This window comes from Rhipicephalus sanguineus, chromosome 3, assembly GCF_013339695.2.
Source record: "Rhipicephalus sanguineus isolate Rsan-2018 chromosome 3, BIME_Rsan_1.4, whole genome shotgun sequence".
In the NCBI taxonomy this organism is placed as follows: Eukaryota; Metazoa; Arthropoda; class Arachnida; order Ixodida; family Ixodidae; genus Rhipicephalus; species Rhipicephalus sanguineus.
The window spans coordinates 23,823,912-23,837,571 of NC_051178.1; positions in this window are offsets into that span (position 1 = coordinate 23,823,912).

The following is a 13,660-nucleotide window of genomic DNA, read 5'->3' on the forward strand; positions in this document are numbered from 1 at the left end:
CATCGTGACACCTGCCGAACAAAATGCGTTAAGTGGACTCCTTTCACTACAGGGCATTTACGTAGTGTTTTTTTCCGAAGCATGTGCAAGTAACATCGTGGCTTTGTGGTAGGGTACCTGCTTGCGACGCGAACGGCCCGGGTTCGATCCTCAATGGGACCGAACTTCTTTATTTTATTTGCTTCTTTCTCGATTTTTCGGTCACGGACTATTTTCCGCTCACAACCAACGGTGGCGACGCCGACACCGGAATTTCTGCGACACGAGCTCTCTCACGCTATCGCGTTAATAAGACCATCGCCGACATGCTGGCCATGTACGTCGACGTCGAACACGAGACCTGGGATGCCATCCTTCCGTATGTACATGGCATTAGCATACAACACGGCCGTGCAAGAAACGACACAGATGACGGCCTACAAGTTGGTCTTCTGAAGGAACCCGGCAACGACGCTCGACGCCATGTTGCCGCCCCGCCACGGTGGTCTAGTGGTTATGGCGCTTGACTGCTGACACTAAGGTCGCGGGATCGAATCCCGGCCGCGGCGGCGGCATTTTCGATGGAGGCGAAAATGTCTGAGGCCCGTGTACTTAGATTTAGGTGCACGTTAAAGAACCCCAGGTCGTCGAAATTTCCGGAGCCCTCCACTACGCCGTCTCTCATAATCATATCGCGATTTTGGGACGTTAAACCCCAGATATTATTATTATTATTACGCCATGTTGCCGAACACCCCTACGAAGAAAACCTCGACGTCACTGTTTACCTTCAGCGCGCCGAAGAAGCCCTACAGCTCCCCCGCCATCGCATCAAGAATCAGCAGATGACCGACCGCCGCCGTTACGATCTTCGACGGCGCTTCGTTGAATACCAGCGGCGACCGTGTTTGGGTCTGCACGCCGATTCGCCGACGTGGCTCAGTGAAAAACTTCTTCGGTGATAATTCGGGCCATATATGGTGCTTCGACGTGTCGGCGCTCTTAACAACGAGGTCATCCCGGACGGCATTACGAACTCCCAGCGACGCCGCGCACGACATGAAATCGTCCATATCGTGCGCCTTAAGCCTTTTTTTTTTGCGCGTTAGTGAACCTGGGACTCTACTTTTTCTTTATTATTGTAATTTACTTGTGTATCCACTTCTTTTTTTTTCCTTTTATGTTCTGTCACAAGCGTCTGGACGATGCTTTTTCAGGGGGGGGGGGGGATGCCACGCCCGCTTCTTGTTTTCTTTTGATGTATTCGGGATTGATCAGCAAGAACGACGGTTAGCAATGCTCGACGTTGACCGCGCCGCAGTGTTCGAGAAGGCTCGCGATTGTAGTAGATGACTTTGTTAAGATTTCGCGCAGGATGCGAATAGTCTAGATTATTCCAGAGCTTGCGCGACCACCAGTCATAAAACTGGAAAGTTTGATGCGTGATATGTAAAAGACGGCGCGTCCCAGCCATGAGCAGTTTTATGGACGGCGACGCTCTGGGCCCGCATTCTCAAACGATCGCAAAAGGCGAAAGTATCGCGTTTGGTGACGTACGATCTGATGCGTTCCATATACGAAGGAACACTTGCCTGTGACGTCATTGTCCCACTGGCCGTTGGTGTTACGAATATCTCACAAAACAGGAGCGAGTGTACCGTACGAGCGCAGAGCGACACGAGTGCGGCGTTTTCGAGCGCATGCTGGCTTCTACGCATCGGCCAGGCTTGGCTGTGGCTACTTGAAATATAGGACGTGTTGAAAGTGCTTTTAACGTTTTTTGTGCGATTGTTTAATGCACAGTATAATATTTAAAGAATGCAACTTTGCGTGAAATGTATTTTCATTGAGAGTTTAACACGGTGTACTTGGAGAGTTCAGCTGTAGTGTGCCGCCGCAGCGATATCGTCTCAACATCTCAGCATGTTGCCGGCTCGCGATAAGCCACGCGAGCAACGCACGGTTCATGTTCCTGGGACGTTCAAACCACGAAAAAACAGGCGCTAGCAAAGAACGAGCACTGATAACACCCCAAGGTAATGGTCGCTGAAAGCTTCAGCGCAAAAAATGCTGCGTACATCCACCGAGGATCGAATACTAGAACCTACTGCCTACGTCACTGAGATGCTAGTCTTTACCACCAACCGACGAAGATAAGGTGTGTCAGTTTATTTCGGGCATTGCAGGAGCGCCGTAGAGCATCGTCACATCGACGGAAATACTAGATGGCGCCATCACGTTTCCTGTTTTGGTCAAGAGCCAATCAGCGCGCACCAAAGTCGGTACTTTTGCGATTGTCGCCTTTTGAGAATACGGCCCCTGTTCGCCGCTATCTCGGTACAGTGTGTATTGCTGTAGTTTGACTTTCCGTTTCCCGGCCACAAGTGCGGCCACAGAGAGAGTTTCATCGTCGACACGCCGACTGCTGCCTTCGTTGACGTAACGACCACGTGACAATATAGTGGCTGTAACGTGTCGTTTGCATATGTTTCCCTTGGATATGTTGAATAAAATGCCTCATTATCGGAAAACAATTTTATCTCCCCAGCAAGCCTTCATAACGTCGGAGCAGGCGGGCCCCGGGCTTTTGCTTTTGTACGTCGGGCCGGGCCGCTCGAGTTCGCAGCCCTTTGGCGTCGGGCTCGGGCGGGCCTTCGTGGCAGTCAGCGGGCACGGGTCAGGCTCAGGTTCGGAAATGCGGCCAGTGCACGGCTCTAATGGGTATCTAATGGGTATATTCGTATACAATGAGCAGACATTTAATCTTGTCATAATTGCCTGACCTGGGTGTGTTTGTGTTTCGTTAATGTAATATACTATTCGAAGCAAATGAGGTGTATCCTGAAGAAAGGACGGAAGGGTAATAACGGCTCAGTAGGTGTATTGTTCTTGAATACTATAGGACTGCCTGGGATTTGCACGATGAGCAGTTCATCTACGGAAACATTATGAATCTTCGTAAGAAAGTAGAAGAGGCCGGATTTCTTGTTTTTAGGCATGAAGAACCGGTACACGGACGGTGTGTATAATTCCCTGGCTAGAAAATGCGTTATCACATGTTTGTGTGCTTTAATATATTTTTGAGTCGTGCTTCAGGTTAATTTTCGGTAGTGGGCGTTATTCCTGAGTTCCTATAGCGTGATTTCAGTCTTATTACTATAGCTTAATTTATATATTTTTTATGGGCCAGAATATTATACTGCCACCCTTGTCCGCAGGTTTTATAACAACGTCTTTTCTGTTTACGAGTTTTTTCAAAACGTCATGCTCTGCATAAGTTAAGTTCTTCGACTTTCGATTATATCTAGTTACAACAGTTCTACCTAGGATCACAAACAACCACCGATTACTCATTGCACAACCATGCACACTCCTGGCTTCTGCACGAGGGTCACGTAAAGTTAACAAACATCTTCTGGACATTAAACACGGCCAGGAGAACGTTGATGTCATCCAACACGCAGAAGTTCGCCAAGACCCTGACATTCTGCTGACTCGGGACGGACTACGCCCCAACTTCTCAGGCTCGAAGTAATTTGCAGGGACATCAAGTAGAGAATCTGTAATGAATTTAAACAGACGCAGCCAATAAAACAATCTTGCGGACCTTCCCACGGACCAGAACAACACGTTCCACACGCCCCACCGTACCTAAGACAAGAGAAGCATCTCATCTGACGGTGGGCGTGACAGTAACACCACTAACTGAGCCTACAAAACAAGCAGAAGCAGCGAATAGACGCAGTTCCCTTACAGAGGCATCTGAGAACGCTAGCACACAAACACATAAAAAACACAGATCGGGTTAGACGTCACCGCTAACAAAGAGTAATAAAACACCACTTGAAACAAAGGCTGGGTCCGAGCTAGTTGGTACAGTGACATTATGAAACCTGTAAGCGCACGAAGACGGGATCAAGAAGACGACACACAGAGCGCTACTTGCAACTGAAATTTATTGCGACACAAACACGCCATATATGTAGTCTCTTCACTCGTGAAATGGTTACTGCGCATGTTTGAGAACGAGGCTATCCGTTTTTTTTCTTATTTCTACACTCTCCCCTCTCTCTTTTTTTTCCTTTTTCGTGCTAACAATAAAGGCTTTGTTATCGCGCCAGAGCAAAAGCACTTTTAAATGCGAAGCATTTCTCAGCGAACCTTTGGCACCTTGAGCGTTTCTATGTGCTTATCTATCTAGCCGCCTACGTCTGGGTGCTCTCATGATCTCCTCCTTAGCATGGTGCAGACCAAAATTGGCATGGCAGGGTAGGAGAATTTCACGAATATGACTGTCGGGTCGTGACATGAATATAGTGAAAATCCTGTCGCATACGTCGTCAAACCCTTTCCATGAGACACGTGTGGCACATACCCATTTACCACGGGCCGCGGTGTACGGGTATGCTCCACAGGTGATTGAGAGTACCCAGGAACGGCGAGGACATATATTGGTAATTTAAGTTCGACAGCGTTAAGAACAACCGACATCGGCAGCGTTGACCCGAAGAATGGAAAGGATAAAAATTAGAATCCCAGGAGGATTAGAACCCAAGCATTCTGCGTGGCAATCAGGTATTCTACCACAGAGCCGCGCTAGGTTTCTAAACTGGTTTGGATAAACAGCCTATGCAGGCGTAATGGCGGTGCAACGTCAATTGTGGTTGTGGTGTTGGCTATGTAATTTTACAAGAACGCAATAAATACTACATATGTACTCCTAAGATACGGGCGTCATATCAGAATAACGTCTGTGGTTTCAGCTTTGGCTGTGCTTTTATAGCAGTCTAATAAATATTACATTTGTATTCCTATCATTCAGCAAGCTGTATTGAAGCATTGATCAACCACAGAGGAATTCATTAACAAAAGTTACATCTGATATTCACATGATTTCACCATAACGTGCGCTTAGGTTTCGATAATAATGACGTCTGTACTCTAACGTGAGGGCTGACGTTACGTCACACCATAATTTACTCCTTAAACGCCAGTGTTGTCGTCGTGCCTGGTTATCCCACGATGTGCACACAGCTACTACACTTACAAAAACACGTCGATCCACCTCGTAACTTTTGGATCAAAACCATAATATACAACATAGAAGTACTCACTGACTGCTTCGCATGACACCGATTCCCACGACGCGTGGGATCTGCCGAAGTGTTTTGACACGGATCATGAAGACACTCTCAAAGGCAGAATCAACATGGTGAAGAAGGTGACGTATTTAAAAACGAACCAGGGTGGAAGAAAAGCTGGCCAGCATAAATGAACATGAATGAAAAACAACAAATACTGCTAAATAATAGAAGTCGTGAAAAGATAAAACGGTATCAAAATAGAAGTTTTAAGAAGGTAAAACAGTATAAAAAATAGGACCTTTTAGAAGGTCAAGACCCAAAACGTAAGAGCAAGAGCAAGACTAAGTAAAAGTCGCTGGTTTTACAAATGCGCCAGCTCTTCTAAAGCAATACTTAGGGCATGCTAACGCAATTGCGTCCGAGCCGTTCTATACATGATGCCTCAGGAATTTAGTGAAACACACAGCGCGAAACTACGAAGAGGACACAGGAAGGAAACACACACAGCCTGAACTTACAACAGCTTATAAGATGAATTTTGCTAGCATATATACAGACAACAGCCACACCAATGCGCATGTGAAAACAGATACACTTCCTATCATCTTGAAAATTCCGATCAAAGAAATAATAAATCTTTATTCGATAACTTTCGAGCTGTGTGTTTCGGGCTGTGTGTTTCACTATGCTACACCAACATGCCCAAGTTCGCTCTATTGAACACCTCATGAATTTCCCGCTCAATCTGGTCTCGGTATTTCCTGATGACGACAGTCTGGTCAACAAAGGCAGAACAATCGCAAGTTCCACAGTGTAAGGCCATGTTGTGCGTGACTTTTGCTTCAAATTGTTGGGGTGTTCTCGTTAGTGATACATCGGCCAGTGTCGCAATAAACAGTTGAGAGTATCGCTCTGTGTATAGCCTTTGTGCGCTTACTGGTTCCATAAAACCACCTGAAAACGTTGTGCCCCGGAGGTCTGCCAGAGTTGAACACAAATCATTAACGAATACCGATGGCAGTACGGGCGCCAGTAAATCTCGTTCGTTCTTTGGATCCTGTCAATTCGCGGTACAACAAACAGAATGTATTTGTAGAAATACGCTAGGTACATTAAAAAAAGAAAATTACCAAAGGTCTTAAAATTAAGGTCAGATGTGCTCTACGTAACCCACCCCTTAACCTATTCGCGAAATGGAGCAATATCTTAGATATTGCATCTTTGTCATTCATAGATATTTTAAAATGACATAGCGGAAATCAGCTTACTTTAATAGCCAACCAACTTAATTGCATTAAACTCTGGAAAGGAAACTGAAGGACTTGCCCGGTTTGTAGAACTTAGAGAACATTAATTGCTGTTGAAGGAAAAGCGAAAGAAAAATTATGCTACGAACTCTGCCCTGAAAAACTTTGTGTAACTGGCAGGAAGCTCCGCAACCCCAGTCAAACACCCAGAACGCAGTAGCAAAGTGGTAGTCATATCACATAGATTAAGTCCAGTCGATATAGGTCTGCTCAGGCGGGGCCTTACATTTCGCCCCACAAACATTGCAGGCATTGAGTACGAGCTCCTAAAAGACATAACTGAATTTTGAAGGCGTTTGCGCATCGAGGAATTCTTTTTTCATAAGGCAGATACACAAAGACGTAAGCAATGACCCTAAGCGACCTCCAAGCACTTCGACGCCAGGTACAGAATGCAGCCAAGGGTTACACCAATACATAAAACTAGTCTCAAGGGAAATTCTGAGCACAACCAAACAGAGTCGAAAGCCGAATAACCCATGCAGAACACGACGTCTTGAAACAACATTGAAACAGAAAGGACATCGTTATAGAACCTGCGGACAAGGGTGGTAGTAATCTGGCCTATAAAAAAATATAAAAACAAGCTATCAGACAACTCGGCAACAACACGCACTATCGAAAACTAGCCTCGGACCTAACTCAAGAATATCGTAAGAGCATACAAACATACGATAACGGATTTATAACCAGGGAATTATTCCCATCCTGTGAGCACCGGTTCTTGATGCCTAAAATCAAGCAAGCAGGCTACTTCTACCTTCTTTCGAAGATTCATAAGGTTTCCATAGATGAACTACGTATCGCTCAAATCTCAGGCAGACCAGTAGTATCAAACAACAATACACCTACTGAGCCTCTGTAAAATCTCTAAAGCATAATTTATCTAATATACCATCTACCCTTCCGTCCTTTGTTCAAGATGCACTTCACTTCCTTCGAATAATCGGTTCCATTAGCGAAACACAAACACTCTCGGATCAGGCCATTCCGGTAACATTAGATGCCGGTTCCTTGTATTGAATATACCCGTCACTGAAGGGATAAAGCGGTCTCGAAGTCACTCATAGAAAACAAGCAAACGCGGTATGTTGAACTTTACCTCTCGTTAGTAAAATTACTTCTTAGGGTTCAATATTTTGAATTACATTTGTCCTATTACATAAAACATTTTGGCACTAGTATGGGAACCCTTTCGCACCAACATACGCCATTATTTTTATTTGGCAGTTAGAATCAGAGCTGTTACCTCCGGTAAATCTTTCCACCTATCTCCGCTACGTATACTACATATTTATTATATGGGAAGATGACATATCCGCACTTAACGCATTCATTGACCATTGTAACATGTTTAACTCTAGTTTAAATTTACCATGCACTCTTCGTCCAGTGAAATTAACTTCCTAGACACCACGATATCTATTGAAACAAGAAACTAAAGACGACGCTGTACAGAAAGCCAACAACACCTAGAATATACTAGACATCACCCGCGACACTGCAAACGAGGGATATTTCTCGCGCAGGTGAGGTGTATAAGAAGGATCTGTAGCGACGCTGACTACGTTCCTCACTTAAGCAACCTAAAGGAAACATCCGTTGAAAGAAATTACCCGCACGACGCTCTGTATAAGGTCTACCAAAAAGCACGTCAATTACATAGGAAATCGACACCAGCTAGAAGAGTAGCAAAGCCCAACCAGCCGCTAGCATCTATAACCAAATACTGAAATGCGCTCCAAAACATTAATAATATCCTCCGCAAGTATTATCTAATATTGGCCAGCAAAGAGCGCCTTAGAAAAGCGTTTCCCGAAGTACCGAAGGTCGTGTATTGCCGCAAAAGAAAGTGTAAGGATATGTTAGTGCATGCAAAAATAAACCGTGATTCTACTGCCCACATAATACTTTTTTGTCGTCCAAGATGTAAGATTTGCAAACACCTTCAATATGACGTCATAGTTATAAGCACAGGAAGCGATTACGTCCAGCCCATAAGATCTAGTTTTACTTGCAATAGTTCAAACGTTATTTACACGATGGAATGTTCACATTTTCACAAACAGTACATTGGCGAAAGAGGACAGCCTCCTTATGTTAGATTAAACGGGCATCGAGCGGACACGCCGCAAGAAATTACCCAAAGAAGTGGCACAGGATTTTAATGCAGCAGGTGACAACTTCGACGATCTCCAACTTTACATGCTTCATTCAAACTTCCGGTCCCCAAGAGACAGAAAAGGTAAACAGATATGTCTTATTCACAAGTTTATTTAAGCTTAGCCAGCCGGTATAAATGTTTTAAGGGTGTTCTTGAATCCATCCGATGTGGTACATGCACAAAAAAAAACAATGAGAATTACGGCCCTCCTCTAGGAATTTCCAACCGGGCTAATCACCGTGAAATTGTTGTGAAAATGTGCTTCCTTCTGACAACCGTAATTAAGTGAAACGTTTACACACCCTTTCCGGCAACCACTTTTTTTACGGAAGATCCGCCGTTGCTTTTCATTCACCCAATTCGTCACGGCGGCACCTCCGTCTGCCCCCGCTTTCGCAGTTGCACTCTACTCCTGCTTTGCTTGGATTGGAGGGGAGGGTAGAAGGCGTATACACAGTAGCGCTACGGAAAGCAGTTGCAGCCTTGAGGAAGACATGTTCGCTTGTCGAGACGTCTCGTCGGCTCGAGCACACCCCCTGTTTGCGAATTTTCCATCACAAGCTTCCTTCTTGCTTTGACTCCTGCCTTCTTTTCGAACAGTAGCTGGTAAAATAAAATGTCTCGATTAATAGAATAAAATGCCTTTTAAAATTTAAGAAAACTAAAAAAACTGATCGTTTGTCATCAATATTACAGTTTTTCTTTCAATTTTTTATTTCTTTACAGAATACTGCTGGCCCGAAAAGGGGCCCAAGTAGGACCATTTGAGTTGACTTCCTCTCACGAAAGCCGAACTATTCTTTCACAGAAATGTGTCTAATATCAAAAACTTACATATTCTATTCTTTTTCGCGTATTCCAGTAATGTAGAAAACAAAAAAGTACAGATACAGGTCTCTAATTATTTATCTTCCCGTAGGGACCACCTCTGTGCAGAACAACCCCTCTTGCCTTTTTCATAGCGTCTGGATAAGCACTTTGGTCTATAGCATTATTACTTATATGCTGTAGTGGCGCGCTGATTATATTTGCTATAGCGATAATTCGTACGGCTTCAATTTCCAGTGGTCCTGCAACAGTCGATTAAGCTAGGTTACTAAAGAACGTGAACACTTCACGTTCAACGCACTCTCTTAAGAACATAGAACTTACAACTGCATAGGCAATGTACACATTTGTAGAGATGGGTGAATTGTAAGTTTAAAGTTCGAAGCGGATTCGAAACCAATAGTGATTTGGTCGAATAATTTCCAATGGAATATATTGAATAGTATGTATCGCATGTCATTACAAAAAATAAGCATTTTTGTTATGACCCAACAAACTTGCACAATATTTCTAAGAACTGCAACTAGGTATGTGTGAATATCACTTTTTTGAAGGGAAGTGGAAGGTAAGTGTAATTAACTAAGAATAGTACTAGTAGGGTGTGTCCAGAAAAGATCGAACACGAGGTCCCGGTCACCATTCCCGATTTTGATGAAATTTACTGTAGGTCTAGGCACTAGACCCAGAACAATGGTTTCGCAGTTAGTTTTGCGAAAAACAATTTTGTTCGCCTGAAAAAAATATATACACATTTTGGCCACAAGAAACACATTTCCGCCAATTTCGCGATTTCTGAATTTTGAGCGCACCTAGGAGAAAAACGGTGGACTTCTCCGTCACAATATTTATTCTCCTTAAAGGACAAGTGAAATACAATCTTATGGGTCTTTTATTTCCCTTGCTTGTCGCACTTTTGAAGAAAAAAATCACAAACTTGGCTAATCGCACAAAATACCTTTATTTCGGGAATTTATTGCTGCATGCAAGTTAAAGTGATGATATTAAAACTCAGTACATATTAACTTTGACACTTTCGCTCGCTTTTAAAATAATTTGCATGGTTTTATCGCGTTCTGTTTCACTCGATAAGTGGGCTGAAACGTAAGTGAATTACCAAAAACGCCGAATTTTGAAAATGATTTTCTCAAAAAGACCATTTTTAATTTTTTTTAAATCCCTCTGATTGAAGTCAAGGACGTCATCTACAATTCTGCAGAAAAAGACGTTGCATTATTTTGGTTGCTAACAAGTTATAATGCGTCGAATGTGACCATGCCAGCCTAGCGGCCGCGTCGTTCCTCATGTGCTGAAGCTCGGATATAAGTTGCTAAAAATACTTTTACGTGACATAATCACAAATCAGTAGCTCCACACCAACAAATGCGCAGCCAGGTGTCATGGTTCAGCAAGCTTTGTCTTGCGATGAGCCGCTTGAGAAGCCCGCAGCAGCGGCCGCTCGATGCTGCGGGCACTCGCATTACATGAGTGCCACTTCGACTGCGGATGAGCCCCGCTTGCGTGCCAAACTACGCTCAGAGGACAAACGAGAGAAGGAATGCATCACTGTGATAGTTAAAGGCCGTTAAGTGCCAACAAATGTCATAATGTGCAACGAAAACTCTGCCGGCAATTTCCCAGTGAGCGCCTTCATTACAGCACGCATGTATTTTTTTCCCTGCTGTTATGCGCGAAGCCGCAAAATATCGTGTAAACGCTCGACTTGCGTTGGATATTCTATCTGCGGACGCACAACAATACAGTATTGTAAAAGCGGTTCTTTAATGAAGCAAAGGGCTTGGAAACACTTCTTTTCACAGCAGGCTGACAAGTGTTCTGGCACGAGATGAACAACTGCAGTTTGAGTTGTTCGACCATCGGAAGCACGTATGACAGTTTTCTTTAGATGTAAATGGCTTTCTTTTGTGTCATATGTTGCTCATAGAATGAACCTAATTATCTTTAGGCCATCAGAAGAGAGAAAGCAACACATGAGCGCACTACTGGAGGCGCTCACTGGGAAATTGCCGGCAGAGATTTCGTTGCATACTATGACATTTGTGAGCACTTAACAGCCTTTAACTTTTACAGTGATGCATTACTTCTCTCGTTCGTCCTCTGAGCGTAGCTTGGCACGCAAGCGGGGCTCATCCGCAGTCGAAGTGGCACTCATGTAATGCGAGTGCCCGCAGCATCGAGCGGCCGCTGCTGCGGGCTTCTCAAGCGGCTCATCGCAAGACAAAGCTTGCTGAACCATGACACCTGGCTGCGCATTTGTTGGTGTGGAGCTACTGATTTGTGATTATGTCACGTAAAAGTATTTTTAGCAACTTATATCCGAGCTTCAGCACATGAGGAACGACGCGGCCGCTAGGCTGGCATGGTCACATTCGACGCATTATAACTTGTTAGCAACCAAAATAATGCAACGTCTTTTTCTGCAGAATTGTAGATGACGTCCTTGACTTCAATCAGAGGGATTTTTTAAAAAAATTAAAAATGGCCTTTTTAAGAAAATCATTTTCAAATTCGGTGTTTTTGGTAAATGACTTACGTTTCAGCCCACTTATCAAGTGAAACAGAAGGCGATAAAACCATGCAACTTATTTTAAAAGAGAGCGAAAGTATCAAAGGTAATATGCACCGAGTTTTAGTATCCTCACTTTAACTTGCATGCAGCAATAAATTCCCGAAATAAAGGTATTTTGTGCAATTTGCCAAGTTTGTGATTTTTTTTTACAAAAGTGCTTCGACAAGCAAGGGAAATAAAATACTCATAAGATTGTATTTCACTTGTTCTTTAAGGGGAATAAATGTTGTGACGAAGAAGTGCACCGTTTTTTGCCTAGGTGCCCTCAAAATTCAGAATACGCGAAATTGGCGGAAAAGCGTTTTTTGCGGCCAAAATTTGTATATTTTGTTTTCAGGCGAACAAAATTTTTTTCCGCAAAACTAACTGCGAAATCATTGTTCTGGGTGTAATGCCTACACCTACAGTAAATTTCATCAAAATCGGGAATGGTGACCGGGACCTCGTGTTCCATCTTATCTGGACACACCCAGTAGCAAGCTTTGTATAGAATTAGGGTGCAAGTTATAATTGCTACACTACATTACGGTTTAAATATTACTATGCTTGGTGCATCTATGCTCGCATAAGATTTTTTTTAAGTTTAAAAATAAATGATTGAGGCGATGGCAATAGGTACACTTAACCGTGTTGTGTGGCCTCACGGCAGTACGGAGTTTCTTTGGCTGGTTTCATAGCATAGCCCTGGTGCTGCATTGAAACCACGTTTACGGGTGGGTTAGATCCGCTCAAATATACATATATTCGTTCATTTTGAATAATCTAAATTCGTGTCGAAGCGAATTAGAATAACGTAACATTCATTCGTATATTGGAAGCGCCTGAATATTCAACCATTCCTACAGCAGTTTTATGCTTGTTTTATGCTAAAACTACAGTAGTTTTATGCTTGGCGCGCCCCCGACCATCGTCCACTCTGCTACCACTGCGGAGAAGCTGGCCACACCTACCGCCGCTGCCAGTATCGACGGATGGGACTGCGTGGGTTCGCCATCGACGCGCCGCGTCCACAGCAGGGTGAACGACCACGTGACATCGCCGACTATCTGGCAGGAGCGCATTGGACCCCCCGAGGACCTTCCCGATCGCCGTCGCCAGGCCGCTACGCCTCTCCCCAACGCCGCCAGTACACTGGCCCGTTCCGGGGCCGGTCGCCTAGCCCGTATCCGGAAAACTAAGGGCAGCAACCGATGGAGGTGCGGTTGCTGTACGACGAAACATCGAAGATCCTCCGCCGCCGACGACGACGCCACGACGAAACCTTGAAGACCCGACGCGAACCAGACAGAGCCCTGACGACGAAGCCTCGCGGACCGAAGTGGACCTGACAACGCAACGGGGAAGCAGCGGAACAAACCGACGTAGCCGTGACCCGACGCCACGACCTAACTGCAATGCAAGACGACGAACTAGCGACCTCGACGTCCTTATCGACTGCCACAACGTCACAGCTCTCGTCGACACCGGAGCCGACTATTCTGTCATCAGTGGACCGTTCGCCGCGAAGCTGAAGAAGGTTAAGACCGCTTGGGAAGGCCCCGAAATCCGCACCGCTGGAGGCCATCTGATAACGCCGATTGGTGTCTGCACGGCGAGAGTCACCATCAATAACCGGACTTATCTTGCGAGCTTTGTAATCCTACAAAACTGCTCCAGGCATGCAATACTTGGAATGGACTTCCTAAGTGAACACGGCGCCGTCATCGACCTG